Genomic DNA, 19,463 nt, shown 5'->3' with positions numbered 1-19,463 from the left:
CTGTTCAATAAATCAAGATGCTAGAAGTCACAGGAATGATGATAAAATTTAAACTATAATAATCTTCAGACATGTTTTTTATCAGATTTAAAACTCACAGATCTATCCTGGAGAACTCTAGTAATGTGGTCCAACTGAGACTGGCTATGTGAGTAAGGAAAATGCAACATAATAGAGTTTTCAGATGAGAATCTTGTGCTCATAGAAAAAATTGCACAAGATCAAGATCAATCAGCCTAAAAACATCATTTCAAACATGTATACATTGGCTTAGTAAAATAATGCCTATTTATTGAATACTCATTGAGTAACAGATCTACTATTAGACCTATACTTATAAATTAGTTAATTAATTTTCAAAACTACCCCAGAAGTTATGCCCAAAAGGTACCAGGGTCAGAATTCAAACTATAATCTTTGATCTGTTTCTAGAATATTTCTTAGACACTGTGTTGTGAACAGTGACATTTGCACACCTTCAACCTCCCAGATCCCATTTTCTAGGTCATTCTTACTAGTAAACTTTGGGGAAGTAAGTTCCTTACTATCGTCCAAAAATATATGAAAAGTTGCTAGACACTGTAGATGAATGTGAACCTCAGGAGATTGTCTCCATCTACAAAGTCAGTTGATTTTTGTTTTATGTCTCAGACGCACTGATTTAGATCTCAAGTCTCAGCTATGAGAGGTGAATAACCTGTGTACTTGAGAAGAAAACCCTTTGGATGGTTTCCATGTCCCAACACCTGTCTACTCATTGGTTTCATGCTATGAGCCATCAATTTTTTTTTTTTTTTTGATCCCTGGGCTTCTGTTCTCAGGAAGCCACAGTGTGTCTAGAAAATGCAGAGCCATCCTTATTCATCTTCACCTTCTCCCCCAGGAATCCTGCAGGAAAGACTCCTGCTCTACCATCTGGTTCCACCTCAGTCTTTTCCAAGCCCCAACTCTCTGATAGTTAACCTGATAGGCATATCTGGCAATTTTATGTATTATAACAGAATACGTCAAGCCTGCAGGAAGAAACTTTAGAATAAATTACAGGTACTAGCAATACAAGGAGGGAAACCCAGGCAGGAAAGAATTTGCATATAGCTAATTAAAACACACACATTTTCATCATAGCCAATTTTAAAGAAATTGCTTTCCCATTTTACAACGATTGAATTTACAGAGGTAACACCAACATAGACTGCAGCAACTATGGGTTTTATTAAACTATACATTTTTACAAGGAAGACTGATTGATAGGAAACTCTACTTACATTAAATGTTAACTCCATTACTTTATGTATGCTCTACTTATTTATGCACAACACCTTCAAACAGATCAACTTTTGCTTGACTACTGATAAAGATATCAATCAAGGTATCAGTGATTTTTTTTTTAGATGGACCTTTCCAATCAATAAAAAAAAATTGAACTCCTTCAGAACATATCATCATGTCATGAAATAGCAAAGGTATTTTTATACTCTTACCAGTCTTGGTGAGACTAATGAAGTCCCCTCTAGAAGACTCTGTTAATTTGGAGTTATATCTGAGCAAACTGGATGTGTGCTGGTCTTCTGAAGAATGTGTCCCAGGAAAAGGTATGTGTTGTCCTCACTAGAAGTGGTCCAATTGTACACTCACACTTTTCTGAAACAGAGAAGGAGGTAAAGAAAAATAAGAATTGGGATCTGTTCAAAGAGCTCCACAGCTATCCTTTAACATTACCTGTACTCATTTATCCACATAGTGGGTGGAGCTTAACTTTTTTATTTTTTGCACTCTTACAGTTTTTATTTTGTAATTTTTGAAATTATAATACAATTACATCATTTATATATTACATTTCCTCACTCCAAACCTTCCCTATGCTCTTCCTTGCTCTCTCGTGACCCCTCTTTCCATTAACTGTTAGTAGATAGATGCACATATGCATTTCTGTATACATCCTTAAATATGACTTGCTCTTTCTGTATATTATCCAAAATAATCAAACTGCAGAATTGTAGAGCCCAGTCCTAAAGGATATATCTACACAACTACTCCTGTATCTTATCTTTTAACAAATAGGGTAGTGAAGCCAACAATGCTGTGTGTTTTACATGTTAATTAAAAATAAAGTATCAATAATTCCAAGATTCTCAATAAATTCATTACGCCTCAGATACTAGTGAACTCTATACTTGTTGTTCCCTTCCATACTCAACCTACATTCAGTTTCTATATTAGACAAAGTAAGAGTTTAAAAATAACTATTGTAATAGAGTCATTATGACAGAATCATGTCATAATGAAGCAAAACTTCCAGTATCACTTCTCTTGAGCATTGGGCCATGATTATGTAAAAGAAGGGTCGCTTGTGCCACAACATCATGAAACTAGATACGCTATGGTTTACGAGGAACCAAAAATTGGGTATCATATACAACACGGATTATCTGGCCAAAGGAATAATCCACACTCATGAAGAATGGATCAAGATCACATGATATTTCATTATGCTATTCAGAACAGGGTATAATTTAAACTTATGAAATATTAATTTCTGGAATTTTCTATTTAATATTTTAGTCTTTGAGCAGCCATGAGTAGCTGAAACTGAATAAAAAGTACAAGTATGAATAAGAGGAGGATACTGTGTGTTGTAATAAAGAGTGGGGTCTTCAGGTCGTTGGGTCAGGGTTCCTATGATTTTGTGACAGTAAAGCCACATACATGACCTCTGGGAAAACTGCATATTCTGTGCAGATACTTGTGAAACAACAAAACTAAGCTGCCCCAAGTCAAGCTCTTTACAATATTCAACGAATCCTTACTATACCTGTCTGTAACTCAGACGCTCCCTCCTCCCTTCCTTCTTCCTTTCTTTCTGTGTCTCTCTCTTTTCCTCTTCTCTTCTCTGTCTCTCTCTGCCTTTCTGTTCCTCTGTCTCTGTACATCTCTCTCTCTTACTGTCTGTCTCTCTATCCTTCTGTGTCTCTGTCCTTATGTCTCTGTGTCTCTCTCTGTTGTTCTATCCCTCTGTCTTTCTGTCCCTCTGTGTCTCTGTCCCCTCTTCTGTCCCTCTATCTCTCTGCCTTTCTGTCCCTCTATCTCTGTATGTCTTTCTCTCACACACTGTCTGTCTGTCTCTGTCTTTCTGTGTCTCTGTCCCTCTGTCTCTGTCTCTGTTGTACTGTTCCTCTGTCTTGCTGTCCCTTTGTCTCTATCTCTGTCTTTCTGTCCCTCTGTTTCTCTCTCTCTCTCTCTCTCTCTCTCTCTCTCTCTCTCTCTCTCTCTCTCTCTCTGTGTGTGTGTGTGTGTGTGTGTGTGTGTGTGTCCTGTTGTTGCTTAAAACCTATAAAGGAAGAAAGAGGTACTGCTATTTACTGATCATATAATACAAAGCCTTTAGTTAGTGATTTGTAGAAGTCTACTCAGTACTTATAAGAGAAGAGACATTTTTATTTCTATTTTACAAACAAAACTATGAATCAGTAAATTTAGAATGTGTCAAAGTCAGAAGACAAGAAAACAACAGATCTGGGACTTCAACCATGCCTGTTGGACTATCAAGGTTCAGGCTATTCCTGGCCTCTCTCTTTGCTCTATTCCTACATACTCCCTACTTGTAAAATTGTTTCTTGTTTGCTTGGTTGGTTGGGGTTTGTTGTTGTTGTTTTGGTTTTTTGTTTGTTTGTTTTATGTTGTTGTTCTTTGGTTTAGTTTAGCTTAGTTTTGTTTAGAGACAGGTTTTGCTAAGTAACACTTGCTGGTCTTGAACTTGGAATTGTCCAGCCTCCCTCCAGAACTGGGATTACAGGCGTGTTCCACAATGCCTGACTATGGAATCTTCCATACTTGACAGAAATACACTATTTTTTTAAAAGTGAATTAATTTCCATGAAAATAATTGCTTGCTTGAATCAAATATATTACATTATTTATGTAAATAAATTAAATATTTTCTAGGATGAAACAAATGTCTAAAGTAAAAAATTGAATTTCCAGCTAAATATGAAAGAATGCATACAGGAGGAAACAACAAAGACAAAAATAGAAAAGAAAAGTAAATCAGAAAAACAGAACTCAAAAATCAACACCTTGGTTGCTTAAAAAGTAACTTTAACAAAATAAACAAAACATCAAACTGAACAGAAAAAAAAATTAGAGGGCAAAACTATAAAGAAAATGAGAAGTTACATAGGAACTAACTTTTGAAAAAAGAAATGAAGTAAAATTATGAGAAACCAAAAACATGCAGGTAAAATGAACAATTTTCAAGAGAAATGCAGACAAATTGAATTGGTAATCAAGAGGCAGAGCTATTTGAACCTATGGGTAACATGAACCAGAAAATAACAATATTACCTCAAATATTAAAATAATCAGTACAATAACATATAAAATTACATTCAGAAATTCACAGCTATTTTGTACCTTGGATTACAAATTAGTCACACTTAAGAATCTGAGAAAGAATGGAGCTAAGCTAAGTAATTTTCATAAATATTCCCAAGACCACATATGTTTAATGAACAATAAGGAAACCTGTACATACATGTGGTACTCTAGCTAAAGATTTACTTTTCATAGTGGTAGGAAAGTGTAAGTGTGAAGGTTCTTTATGGAACATTTGAGGGCTGTGCAATTGATTAAATATATTGATGACAAAGCAGAGAAGTTTCTCAGTCTGAACAAAGCAGTTATGAGAAGAGATCAAACACTTTGATGTAGCACATACCACTTTGAGAATGCTCCAGGAAAACACTTTACAATGCAGGCAAGACAGGAATAAATGCAAAATACTTTACAATGTAGGGATTGGCAAAGAATTCTGAATTGAACACCAGTAGCACAATAAATAATAATAAAAATTATCAATGGGGATTGCACAGGAAACTGGGAGAGACCACCTATAGAATGGGAGAAATTTTGTGACCACCACACATTTGATAGAGGATTAATTGATCTGCTTAAGGCCCCCTGACCCCCAGCAGCGGAATCAGGACCCATACCTAGGACATGAGCAGGCTTTTTGGAGCCCACTGCCTATGGTGGGACACTTTATACAGCCTTGGTGCAGGGGGAGGTGCTTGGACCTGCCTCAACTGAGTGTACCAGGCTCTGCTGACACTCTACAGGAGGCCTTGCCTTGGAGGAGGTGGGAATTGGGGGTGGGATGGGAGGAGAACTAGGGGTTGAGAGGAGGGAGGGGAGGGGATCTGTGGTTGGTATGTAAAATGAATACAAAATTTCTTAATAACAAAAATATATTTTAAAAAAGAAAGGGGAGAGCCGGGCGTTGGTGGCGCACGCCTTTAATCCCAGCACTCGGGAGGCAGAGCCAGGTGGATCTCTGTGAGTTCGAGGCCAGCCTGGGCTACCAAGTGAGTCCCAGGAAAGGCGCAAAGCTACATAGAGAAACCCTGTCTCAAAAAACCAAAAAAAAAAAAAAAAAAAAAAAAAAAAAAGAAAGGGGAGCTGGGTGGTGGTGGTGCACGCCTTTAATCCCAGCACTCAGGAGGCAGAGGCAGGTGGATCTCTATGAGTTCGAGGCCAGCCTGGTCTCCAAAGCGAGTTCCAGGAAAGGCACAAAGCTACACAGAGAAACCCTGTCTCGAAAAACCAAAAAAAAAAAAAAAAAAAAAAAAAAAAAAAAAAAAAAAAAAAAGAAAAGAAAGAAAGAAAAAAAAGAAAGGGGAAAGAAGAGAAAATCATGAACTTGCAGTTTCTCTTCACAAGCTAATTAAACCCTAAAAAACAAACAAACAAACAAACAAAACAAATCACATAAAATCTCCAAAACTCAAGTACCCAACCCCCCAAACACACAAACAAAAAGTGGGCAAATCAACTGGATAGTTCTCAAAAGACATACATGTAACCAGTAAGTGTATAAAAATGCTCAACACATTTTACCACCCTGGAAATTCAAGTCAAAATTACAGTGATATACTACCTCATCCTGTCAGAATGGCTATGATCAAGAAAACAAAGAATAAATGCTGGTCAGTATATGGGGAAAAGAAGCTTTATGCATTGTCATAGGAATATCATATGTTAGTACAGCCATTGTAAACATCAGTATGGAGTTTCCGCCAAAATAAAAAATAAATAAATAAAATAAAAAAATTCAAAAAGCTACGTATGATACAGCTACTCCACTGCCGGGCATACAGTTAGAGGAACCTTAGTTGCCATTCCTCAGAGATACAAACATTCCAATGTTTGGCACTGTTCGTAATCATGAGGTTACAGAATCAGCTGCAGTGTCCATCAGTGAACAAAACTCTAAGATCTATCTATCTACCTATCTATCTATCTATCTATCTATCTATCTATCTATCTATCATCAATCTATCTAGCTACTCTCTCCCTCCCTAATAGAGTCTTATTTAGTCATAAAGATGAAGACATTCTGTCATTTAGAAAAAAAAATAGATGGATCTGGTTAGCATCAAATTAATCAAATAAGCCAGACTTAGAATGACAATTATGCTTTTGTAAATCAATAACCATATATATGAAAGTCAATGTTAATATTTGGGAAGAGCTAGGCAACCATCAGGAGAGGGGAGAGTTGACAAGAGAGAAGTTAATGAGGGAAGAATGTGAGCAAAGAAATGACACATATGAAAATGTCATAATACAACATAATTTTGTACAATAACTATAGTCTAAAGATATTCTTAAAGCAGTGACATGTAATAAAAGGGAACTTTTTAGAAAGAAGGCATCAGTAAGACACTACTGTGCATCTTTATGTGAGCAGAAAGACATGAATTAGATACCATTGTGTGCTTCTCTGTGTATATCAATGATGACACACTTCCTCTCCAAGTCAGTGGCAACAGAGCAAGGAGCACATTTACTATCCAGACTTTGTTTTCCAATGATTGGTCCTCAGCAAAAATAATCCAGGATCTCAGAGGAAATAGTTGATTTGGGGAAGGGTATGGACATGAACAAGAATAGAAAAAACAAGATGAGAGAATACAAGATCTTGTGCTGCTAAGTAAACAGAAACTCAAGGGTCAATTACGTGTCATAGGGACACAGGACCCAACCTGAGAGTGTTCATAATGGCTCAATCCAGAGCAGTGTGAGCAGAATAAAATAAATAACCGTCAGCTGTTCTACAGATAAGTAATCAACTGAATAAGTGAGAATGAACTAACTCATTCTCACAGTAGAATTCACTTGAAAAGGCACAGAAAGAATAATGGGAAAAGAAAATAACATTGGCAGAAACACTATCAACTGTTTTGAAGGCAAGAATCATTCCTGGGTGTTAAAAGTAGTGAGAGAAAATAGGATACTGGATAGTCCGGGCAGCCTTCCCGCAAGACACTTAGTAGCTAATAGAGAAAGAAAGGTGTAAATTGACAGTGAAGAAATGGCATAAACCACAGCAACCAAGTGAGCAAATTTCACCTCACAGGGCATCAAATTCAACCTCCTGGAAGAAGTCACACCTTGGCTTCCGTGATATTCAGACAAAGAACTAAGAGTCTGAATGTAGTCAGAAAGGAAAAACTTTACAAAGCAATTGAGTGGACAGTCTCCAAAGCAACTAGCGGACATGCTTATAAAGAAAGCATCAAGGTTAAAAAGGAAAAAGTCTGGGGGCCAGTCTCTAAGTCAAAGGAGGATGGAGCCATGAGAAGGAATGAAAAACATGAGCTGGCCAAGAAATACAACAAGTGCATCATAGTTCCAACATTTGAAGCAGGTTATAAATAACATCAATATCCATGATTTTTTAATTATATCTTAGTTATGTAAGGTGTTGACATTTGGGGAAGGTGCTAAGTTTGTGGAAATTGTGTCATTTTAAAAGATACTTTATAGATCTTAAATAAATGCAATCACATTTCTATTGCAGAATTACAAAATGTCAGAACTTCCTGAGGATATCTAATCCAGTTTCCAACCAGTTAGTTTGACATCTCTTAAATTAGAATCATTCTTAAATTTTTATGTAGAGTCCCACTTTTCTACATATCATCCTGAGTCCTCTTGGAGGCTTCACAGTCTACTGGGGAAAATAACTGAATCTATCACTGACAAATGAATGTGGGTTCCAGTACCACTTTCAACCAACATAATCTAGGTGTAACTCTCTTTCTTGCCCAAAAGACTTGTACGACAGCATCTTAACATGAACAGATACCAACACGTGGATTCTTTAATTCTGAAAGGTAATACCACATCTAGGGCAAAAAAGGAACAAAAAAAAATCTTCATTAATTTTCATGGGAATTAATATAAACAAATTATAATTTGATTGTTCAAATGTGTTCCAGTTGGCTAAAATGTTTACTTATTCATTCCTTTTCACCATCTGTCAGGTAAATGAGTTATTACTGTGCACACACAGAGTCATTTAAACCATAGATCATAGAACCAAATGAAGGTGCCATGGTATAACCATTTGAACAACCACATTTCCCTCAAACTTTTAACAGCATTTGGTGATATACACGTATTTCTGCAGAGAATTCTCTTCTGAACTATAGTCTATCCATGCAATAAATCAAGTTTTTAGTTCCACTGACTTTAACGGCTGTCATTACAAATTCTTCAAATTATAGGTTTGATCTAATTCCTGCATCATTAGAATACAGGGAGTTGCATGCCATTATTTTACTAGTTAACATTCTTCAGGAGACAGTGGAATGAATGTAGGCCACTCTGTAGAAATATTGATGACTGAAATCACAGCCTTCACACGCACTGACAGCAGCACAATCAAATCTGCTCCATTATTTTAGGCATTTAGCAAGAATTCTGAGGTTATTGCAAGCAATCTGTAAAGCAAAGAGCAGAAAAGTGTATCGGCTCATCATGGGAAGAAAGCTCTAACGTCTCAGGCAGTCACCAGTTCAGGCTTTATGATTCTCTGGCGGTGATGTAATCACCAGGGAGGAATATTAGCAAGAATTACATAAACCTCTCTTCACCAATTGTCAGCTTGTACACTGTAGATTAAGTACTGCCACAGGCTTCTAGTGGTTGGCAACTCAAGCTGTGGAAAATGTCACAGGGCCTTGCTAGTCACTAGCTGTGCTCCATAGAGCAGAAAATTAAGCCTGGCATATTTGGGGGAGGAGTCTTCTGGTCTGTAAGAATTCATAAAAATAGCCATATGGATAGAACCCAGGGTCACATTTGTAAGTTCTTAATAGTTTTGCCATAATTTCATTACACATGCTAAAATCTTAGCTCATCTGCCTCAAAGCCTAGCTAATGTTTACTTGAAAGAATACATTTCCTCTTCTAATTGAGAGGATATATAAAGAGCACAAACAATATTTTTGTATCTATGGCACATCAAAATATACTGGATAAAATCAGCATCCACCACAGCATTTTGCCTTCAATTGCTCAATTACTCTGCTTCCTCTTGAATAAGTATTAAGTCTGAACAGATAATCATTTGTCAAAGTATTAGAGTTCCATCATGAATAAATTAGATTCGTTGCACAACGGCAATCCTACAAACAGAATCATTAATCTAAGTAACACCAGGCTGAAGTTTATTGTTTATTTTATGTGTTTAGTTTGAATTATGTTTAGCTTTCAAATGAATACTTTCTGTAGTAACACATTCACTTAGGCATTTTTGAAACATTTAGATGCATTTTTTTTCTCCTGTTGCAGCAACATACAGTTTTGTCAGACGGGCTAGACCTTATCTGTGAATGTGGAATAAAAACTGTGGTATTGAAATGTTCAACAAAAGGAGACCATTAGAGAAAAATGCCATATTGTTCCTAGAAAAGTTCATGCAGCTCAGGGAACGGCATCAAGCTATTTACTTCAGTCAGGGATTTCATCAAAATAAGGTTAAGTCCTTCCTCTCCCAATCCAGTTTTCTTATTTTACTGCGGCTTTTGTTGGGTGAACCATACAGTCGAGAGTAGAATGAGGGATCTAAAGTCTCTCAGGGTAGGCTAGGTGTTAGGCAAACAGAGAGAAAGCAGGTTCTCAAAAGAGGGAGCTCAAAACATTCACAAGCTAACAGTTCATCGAGCCCCTCAACTGTCGGCCACTGCTCCACTGTAAAGAAAGGAGAGGACAGCTTGGGGCTTGCAAGTCTTAGGCCAAAGATGAACCAATAACGGCTTCGAACTGGCTGCAAGACCAGAGTAAACTGACAGTATCAACACAGTGCTTTCTGGCACTAAAAGCAAAAGGCTAAAATCCATAGCAATAGAGACTGATTGCTGTTGCTCTTTTCAGGTCCAAAGCTAACACAGACTAAAAGGCAAATGTCATGTTAATAAATCCAGTCAGTTACCTCTTAAATACTAATGAGCTTTTGGCCATACAGAATACCCTGAATACAAAGTTAAAACTTAGAGTAGTAGACTCTGATTAATAATTTTTCCTTGTTTAGCCCAAGCAAGCAGAGAACAGTTGTCACTCTAGAGGCTCACCGTATTCTGGGTAGAAAACAGTTTTGTTTTGTTTTTAATATTTAACTCAATAAAAGGCTCAATGGACAAAGGCTTGAGGCAAATGGTTCTCTCTCCTAACCTTTCCCTTTGTCCTTTCTTGCAAGGCATGGTACCCCTGCTCTAAACTCTGCTTTCATTAAAACTTTCCTTAGCCTTTACACTGTTTTCCATTTATCCCTTTGTCTAGGAAGATGCTCCAGGGATGGGATTTCTAAACTGAAGTTGAGTCCTTAACCCAAAGATGGAGGTGATTTCCTGGTTCCCAAGTGGCAATTCTATCGCCAATGTAGAAAGGTCCATTTTATTATCCATGCAAAGAATTCCTGACCTCAGAGAAAACTCACACATCCTCCTTCCCTTACCACCTTACCCTCCATGCTTTTGCAAACTCAACCTTGATTCTCCTCACCAGGTCCTGAAGAGGCCACCTCTGCCTCCCTAAAGTCCTATTGATCAAGCTCATAGCATTTGCTTACTACCTGCTCTGTGAATGTTACTCTCTTGTCTGCAGCACAGAATGCCCCATGGTCCTTGCTTATTTGTTTTATCAAGTAGCCTCCAGTATATGACATTTACTTCTCTTACTCATCTATCTGTTCCCGACATCTTGTCTTTTCCATAAGCTGCTGCATTTAAATTAAGAAAAGCTAGCTATTAAACACAGCCTTGTCCTCACTGTTCCCTGGGGTGCATACACTCACAACCAATGTTTCACGGGAAATGCTTGGGCTTTATTCCCATCTGACTTATTGCTTTTCTGCCAATGGTTTTTCTGTTTGTGACCCTCCATGATTTTCATACACAAGGGCACAGGTAGCTTATGAGATCCTGAACATTGTACAATAAAGCACTAACACCCTATGCGGGTATGGTGGGCATGCACCGAGATTATCAGTGCTCCTCATGTTTTTTCACAAAGTTTTCTGGACAGAACTGCAGATAAAGATGTACACAACCATGTCAGTCATCTCATGTGACACAGCAATCCCTGGAGCAAACATTTCTGCTGTCTGCAATGCCTTTGCTTTGACTGATGTGCCATAGATTGGGAGCTGAAAGAACTGAACATGTGTGTCACCACCCACAGAACATGTAGCTGCTTACATCACACTTTACTCTGTCTTATTCTACATTTCTCCATAGGTGCCAAGAGAGACATTGGCTCTTGATAAAGGCTTCCCACTGATAATGGCCAGCCAGCCAGCCACAGCTCCTGAAGGACCATTCTGCCCAGGTTGACCTGTAGAAAACTGCAGTCATCTCTGAGACTAAGCCCTGTAGTAAGCAAAACATCGGTAGTGAATGCACCCCCTGGCTCCCAAGATTTGGTGACTCCACGTGGCTGGCAGCTTTTTTTTGGTTTTCTCCAATATAAGTTAAGTTCTGTTTCCTTGTATGAAACCCTCTGTGGCCTTTTGTATTTTGGCTAGTTTTTTTTCTTATAAACAAATTTGGCTGACAGAAACAAAATGCTTTCGGACAAAGAATTTTTATTGTAGAAACATGGAACTCCTGAAAGAGTACAAGGAATATTACATGGTGTGTGTGTGTGTGTGTGTGTGTGTGTGTGTGTGTGTGTACCACTTTGATACAGTAATAGCTTAGATGTTTCCCAAGGGCATTATGGTGAGCCAGTGGTCAGACTGCAAAGACAACACAGTATATCTGCAACTCCTGAATCTAAAATTGTGCATGGCTGGGCATTGTCACTCATGCGTTTATCCCTGTACCCAGCAGGTAGAGGCAGGCAGATTTCTATGTGCTTGAGACTAGCCTAGACTACAGTGAGACCTTGTCAAGAACTATAGAGATAGAGGACACATTAGAAGTTGCCAGATCTTAGGGATGGAAGGTATATGGTTTTAAAAAGACAGCACAGAGAACCATATAATTATGGAAAAGGTTGGGATCTTAATTGTGTAGGTAGTCACACAAATCTGTACTTGTGGGTAAGCAGAACACACACATAAGCAATTGAGCATCTGGGTTTCATCACAACCCCTGTGAATACCAAGGCCCACTTCCTGTTTGACATTTTACTACTGAATTAAATAAGAACTCCATATACATTGCATATATGCATATATTTGCAACTTCCTACGAATCCATAATTTCAAAGAAAAAGGCTACAAAATTAAGTTATCTTTCCTTGATTTCCCAAGCTTACCTAGCTTCTGTATGATGCTTTTCATACACACTTTTTACAGCAATCTGTGAACCAAAGTTCTACGTGCTGCCTCCCAACCATGCTGGTGATCCTGCCTAAAGTCTGCTGCATTCACCTTCTGACCCATCCATCGATTCTAAGGTGACTACATCCACATTCTTAAGTTCAGGGTCCAGCAGCCTGGCCCACATTTGACAAAAGTAGTCATACTCCAGTTTGTGAGGCTCTTTTCACTTAATGGACCATCGTGGGTATTTCTAATTTCTATTATGAGGCCCTTCTCTGTTTTATTTTCAGGTTCTTCTTAATTTGTCAATCATTTTCCTAAGGTTAAAAACTACGCCCTCAAACTTCCAAACATGTGTCTCTAGTCCAAGTAGTTATTTCTAATTTTAGAATTTTAATGAATATGTATCCACCTGTATTCTATGATAAACACCATGATAAACAACAATAACAACTTAGGGCAGGAAAGGGCTTATTTCATTTTACACTTCCAAGTGACAGTCCACCATGAAGGGAAACCAGGGTACTAATTGTCTTGCTTGCTCTCTGGTTCATTCTTAACTAGATTTCCTATAGAGCCCAGGATCACCTGCACAGAGGTAACATCATCCACAGTGCACTGGGCTCATGCACAATAATCGGTCATCAAGACAATTCTTTCCAGACAAGACCACATACCAATCTGATCTTGGAAATGCTTCTTCTACCAAGACTCCCTCCTCAAGTAACTCCAGGCTGTATCAAGTTGACGGCTGAAGATAACTAGGACCAATACTCTCTATGTAGTTGATTAAGTTACATCTTTCATTTAATATGTCCCAACTAAAATCCTGACAGCACACAAAACATGTATTTTCCAGGATTTTTATCTATGTCAACATTAAAACACCTTTATATGTCTAGTAAAACAAGTCAAAATATTGTTATTTTCTCCTATCACATTCAATCTACTCTGTTGCTTCTTTCAAAAATAATCCTGAATATTCCACTACTTTGATTTTCATCATCCCATTTTTGTCCACAAATATTTTTAGTCTGAGTTCTTGAAACAGGTTTTAATATCTCTCCTCTGTCCTCACTGTTGTGTGGAAGATCAACACTCAAATGTCCCTTATAAGTGACAAGTTACAGTATCATTTCCTCCCAAACAGACTTGTCTTCTGCTTCTTTTGTTACTTTTAATATTTCAGCCATTAGTACAAACCTGTTTGGTGTACTCTAATCTCCCTGGTCTTTCTAGAACATGCCACAGACCTCTGTGTCCCTTATCTTCCAACATGAAGATATGAAGGGACAGCTTCCCTGTCTTGTTGTTCAGGTGCTCGAGTGACAGCCCTGTAGATGTGACATTATCACTCCATGCGCTGTATCGCAATTTCCTCTGAACTGAAGTGTGTGACTGGAGAGAGAAGGGAAGCGCAAGGGCCTTGGGAAATAAACCCCACAAGTCCAGGAAAGCAGGAACTTACAAGATTCACACACACACACACACACACACACATGCTGATGTGAACGAACACACAAACACACACACAAAGTACTCACAAACATACTCACATGAATACACACACTCCACACCACACACACTCACAAATACTACATACACATACCACACACCTATACACATATCACACACATACCATACACATACATGCACACACATATACATATATCACACACACATACATACTCATACACACGTTCTCTCTCTCTTTCACACACACACACACACACACACACACATACACACACACAAAGCCATACTCACTCACTCACTCACTCACTCACTCACTCACTTACTCACTCACTCACTCATGTGTTCCATAAGAGGTTCTCAATTTCAAGGAAGAGGGGACTTTGGAGAGGAGGTCTCAGACCGGTTACCGTCTAGTTCTGCAGTGAGATCCAGGGGTGCAGCTCACCCCTACTGCGATGACCTTTTCCTGCTACTGCTGCCTTTGTGTCGCCCACGCACCTCTAAGGAACCGCTTACCAATACTTCTTTAAGTCTCCACAAACAACAACAACAACAAAACACCAAGTAGTGCTTCGGTGGACTTGTTAGTTCATCTGTTGGTCCCTATCTGAGATGAGCAGACATTTGTTCGCATCGCCTATGGAAGTCTCACACAATTCCTTACCATTCTCCACGGGACTCAAAAACCACAGCTGTATGGCTAGGTATGTAGGTAGATAGGTAGATAGACAGACAGTCAGACAGACAGAGATTGTGAGATATGATATGACATGAATAGAGTTGATCAATAAGTAGGTAGGTGGATACTAAATGGACATTAAGATAGATGAAAAATCAGTAGGTAGATATATAATAGGTCTAGATAGGATCTGAACATTTCTCAATGTGTAATTCATGAGTGAAGGATTGGTCCCCATTTTGACACTGCTGTATGTGGCAGGGCTTTGGAATTAAGTTGTAGGTGTTTGAGTACTGAGAGGATGCTGTTGAGAAGTGGTCCATAGGAGAAGGCACATGAAGCCTCTATCTCTCCCTCTGAGCCCTGTCTCTCCTCCTGATTCCAGATGTAGTAACTTGGTCATGGATTCGTCCTGCCTAATATAATACACTCTAAGTCCGTCCATTTTCTTGCAAATTTTTAACTTCATTTTATATTTTAGAAATGGGTGGTGTAATTTTATATGTATGCCCATTTTTTCTTATCCATTTGTTTGTTGATAGACAACTAGGTTGATTCCAATGCTTTGCTATGGTGAATAAAGCAGCAATAAACATGGGTGCTTGTTGGTAGGGTGATTGCTTTCCTAGTTCTTATTCTGATGGACTTTTGGGATTGGTGGTAGATAAGTGTGTAAAATATATTTGATACTGAAAGTTAAAATGTATTGTGAAGCTCCATAGCTTCCATTTTGAATACCTCTTCTAACTATATAAAAGTTCAGTGAGTTACATCTTTGAGTATAGGCTTTGGATAGGGTTAATTTTCTTGTGTTTTAACTTATTTTTAGGAATTTTATAATAAGTATTTTAAAATTTAAAAAATACAAGATGCCACTTCTAGCTGTGCCAGTAAGTAAAGTAGCCAAACAGGAGGGTCTCCTGAGGTGAGTGCAACCATTGAGCTGTTTGGACTTTGAACTTACAAAGCCATGAACTGAATAAATTTCTCACTTTGTAATTGGCTATGTGGGGTAGATATTTGTAGTGATATAAACTATAATCACCTGGCACCTTCTCAGTGGTGATGCTGATGTTTCTGACTCTATTTATCTTTGTGCATATATGTGTCTGTGGATAATTCGTGTGTGTGTGACTAATTATCTATTTTTTTGTGAGTATGAGTGTCTGTGAGTTACATATATATGCAGAACTGATATATATATATATATATATGTGTGTGTGTGTGTGTGTGTGTGTGTGTGTGTGTGTGTATGTGTGTGTATGACCAGTATATATGGTTATATATATATTAATCACACAAATGTATACCATTTATTCCTTATTATGCATAGATTCCTATTAGAATATAATCCTCATAGAATAGGGAGTTTTGTCTGTTTTTTAATTTCTATATTTCTGGTATAAAAATCATCCCTAGAATATATATAAAGTTGTAGATAACTATAAAAATACATTATTTAACAAGTTATACAAGTAATCCTCTACTTCTAAAGAAGAATAGCTGAGTGACATATACATGGAGAATTCTAGGAAACCTTAGAGAAACACTTCTGTTCTGTGGCTGCTAAGGTCAGAGCAGCTGATGTTTTCCTACCCACAAGGTCTCTAAGTCACACTATCTCTCCAAAGATCAGTAAAGAGGTGAGTCAGTTCTGCAGAGGCTCCTTATTCCACAGATTCTATGCAGCAAAGGACTAAAGAAACACAGCTTCCGATTTCCACTCATCCCTGGTAAAGTGTTAGTAGATTGCAAACATCTGTACATGTGGCTTCTTGGAGCTGAAGCTTGTCATTCAAGGGTTTAACTAATGAGAGGAATGAAATAAAGAGGTGTCCATTCAATCCTTCTACAAATGTTTATTACAGGGCCTCCAGGAAGTAGCACCCTTTTAGACCTAAGGAATAAACTAGGTATCAAACACACACACACACACACACACACACACACACACACACACACACAATTAGTATTCTCAAGCTGGAGAGGAACAAATAGCAATCCATGCAAACAAATTAGGAACAATATAATTTTAGATAATGATAAAACTGGATGATAAATGAAAGATACAAGTTGGTTGATAGTGTAATTGTCTACTCAAGAGCTCATGGAATCTTCTCTGCAGGCCACCTTCTAGTCCACAAATTTTTACCAAATACCAATAATTGTAACAATTTTTTTTGTATCTTATCAGGTCCAACAATATATTCTCCAAGTTTGCTGAATAAATCAAGGAGGAAATTAAAAATTCCTAGAATAAAATGAAAATAAAAACACAACATAATCTTTGGGATACAACTAAACCAGTTCTGGAGGAAAATTTTTATAGCTTAAGTGCACATTAAAAAAAGAGTGATCCCATCCTAGTTTGCTTTCTATTTGCTGCAACAATAAACATTATGACGAGAAACACAGAGAGAAAGGGGTTTATTTAGCTTAGATATCCATGTCACAGCCTATCATCTAGGAAAGACAGGCAGAAACACAAACAGAACAGAAACTGGAAGCAGCAGCTTAGGCAGAGGCCATGGGAAAATGCTGCTTACCCTCTTGCTTCCCATAGTTTGCTCAGTTTACTTTCTTATTATAAACCCTAGGGGTGGCACTACCCACAAAGGGGTGTGTCCTCTCATATCACATACACTAGCCCACAGGTCAGTCAGGTGGAGACATTTTCTTAATTGAGTTTCTCTTCTCCCAGACAACTCGAGCTCCAGTAGAGAAAACTCACCAGCTCAGAGCTCAAATAAAGAAATCAATGATAGACTTCAAAGTCTTATAACTCAAGTCAAACCCAAAACATAGGCAGCAAGGAATAATAAAAGGTCGTGGCAAATTTAATGCACTGCTCACTAAAAAAAATGATGTATAGTTGGTCAACTCAATAAAACATTGGCTCATTGGAATTCAAGCAAGCTTGATAAAAATCCTAGCCAAAGTATCAAAAAAAGAGAGACGCTCCAAATTAATACAATTAGAGACAAATAATATGCAGGTTACTCAAGATTACAATGATCCAGAGGGTAATTAAGGAATGCTTTGAAAACTTTTATTTTGCAACACCAAATATATATATATATATGACAAATTCAAAGGCACACATGACTTACAAAAATTAAATTAAGGAGCTAAAATTAAATTATACATATTCATAATGAGCAATAATAAATTCTTCTCACAAAGAAAAGTTGAAGACAGAATGGATACACTTTCCAATTCCAGAAAATCTTACAGCAATCCACCTTAAACTCTCCTATAAAGTAGTTGTGGATAAAACCACCAAAGTCAGTTCAAAGGCAGCATTATTCTCCTACTGAAGCCAAATAAGGACACAACAAGAAAGCTACAGCTCAATATCCATGACCATAAACACAAATATTCTCGCTATCGGCTAATTTCCTTCATTAACATAGATGCAAGAATTCTTAATACTTGCAAGCCAAATTTAAGAATATATTAGACGATAACATACCATGACGAAGTTGATTTTATCCCAGCGATACAAGATTGGTTCAACACTTATAAATCAACAAATGTAACAGCCCACATAAATAGATTTAAGAACAAGTACCACATGATCCTCTCAGTAGAGACAGCATTTCATTACCCCTCATGATCAAAACCTTGAAGACACTAGGGATAGAAATTGCTAATCTCAACACAGCACAGGCTGAATATCACTATCTACTATCAACATGGTATTAAGTGGAGACAAATTTTCAAGCATTTTCATCTGAAACAGAGAATGAAATGAGGGTGTCCACTCTCTGCTTTCGTTCTGGATAGTGTATAAGAATTACGAGTAATGAAATAAAATACATAAAAGAGATAGAAATAGGAAAGTAAGAATAAAGGCGTGGCTCTATTTGTAGATGATATAATCTGATACTTAGAGGACTTTCAACTCTCTCAAGCAATCTGAGACTCACAGCCCACTTTCAACAAAGTAGAAAGGTTGAAACCACATACATCTTTCTCAATGATCTTGCTTGGAACAGAACTTGGAAAATCAGATTTATAATGGCTTCTGAAAAATGCCTAGAAATAAAATAAAACAAGAAAGTGAGACCTCTGCAATGAAAACTTTAAAACACTGAAGAAGAAATTAGAAGTCAGAAAGACCTCCCAACCTGAGATATTATGAAAATGATGATAGTATTGGAGGCCTACAGATTGAGTGTGATACCCACCCAAATTCCTACAATAGTCTACACAAAATTAGGGAAAGAGTCCTAAAACTCTTACAGAAGCACAAAAGACATAAAAAAAACCAGAGTAATCTAAAGTAGAAGGAGTAATACAGGCTGCATCCTAGTACTTGATCTCGAACCACAGAGCAGAGAAAGAGCAATGGAAAAGCAAGACATCTGCACTAACACAGGAGACATGTAGTTCATGGGAACGGAAGAGGACAAAGGATTGAAACTTAGGCACAGATACCTACATTTTGACAGAGCTGTCAAGGTATATGTTAAAAAAAAAAAAAAGAACAGGCTCAGAGGCCCTAATGTTATACCTGGAACCTTAAATGTAAGGACAACATTTTAATACATAAGCACAGGCAAGTTCCATTACAGCACAGGAAATAATGCCAAGAATTGAAAAGTTCTTTTTTGACTTCAAATATTTGACATCAAAAGAACTGCTGCCCAACAAAATGGTAAACCCATACATACGTATACACATGATCGATGCTAA

The 19,463-nt window shown here is 37.6% G+C and overlaps 1 protein-coding gene across 1 annotated transcript in view; it reads right to left on the bottom strand.

Moving 5' to 3' along the window:
• Dlgap1 (DLG associated protein 1) overlaps window positions 1-19,463 on the bottom strand; it is an 833,520-nt gene that overhangs the window by 714,150 nt on the left and 99,907 nt on the right. Inside the window, 1 exon segment of the mRNA XM_028874057.2 lies at window positions 1,482-1,641. The gene's annotated coding sequence lies outside the window, so the exon portion shown is untranslated.

This window comes from Peromyscus leucopus, chromosome 13 (assembly GCF_004664715.2).
Source record: "Peromyscus leucopus breed LL Stock chromosome 13, UCI_PerLeu_2.1, whole genome shotgun sequence".
Lineage (NCBI taxonomy): Eukaryota > Metazoa > Chordata > Mammalia > Rodentia > Cricetidae > Peromyscus > Peromyscus leucopus.
This window is presented reverse-complemented; position numbering and strand designations above follow the sequence as displayed.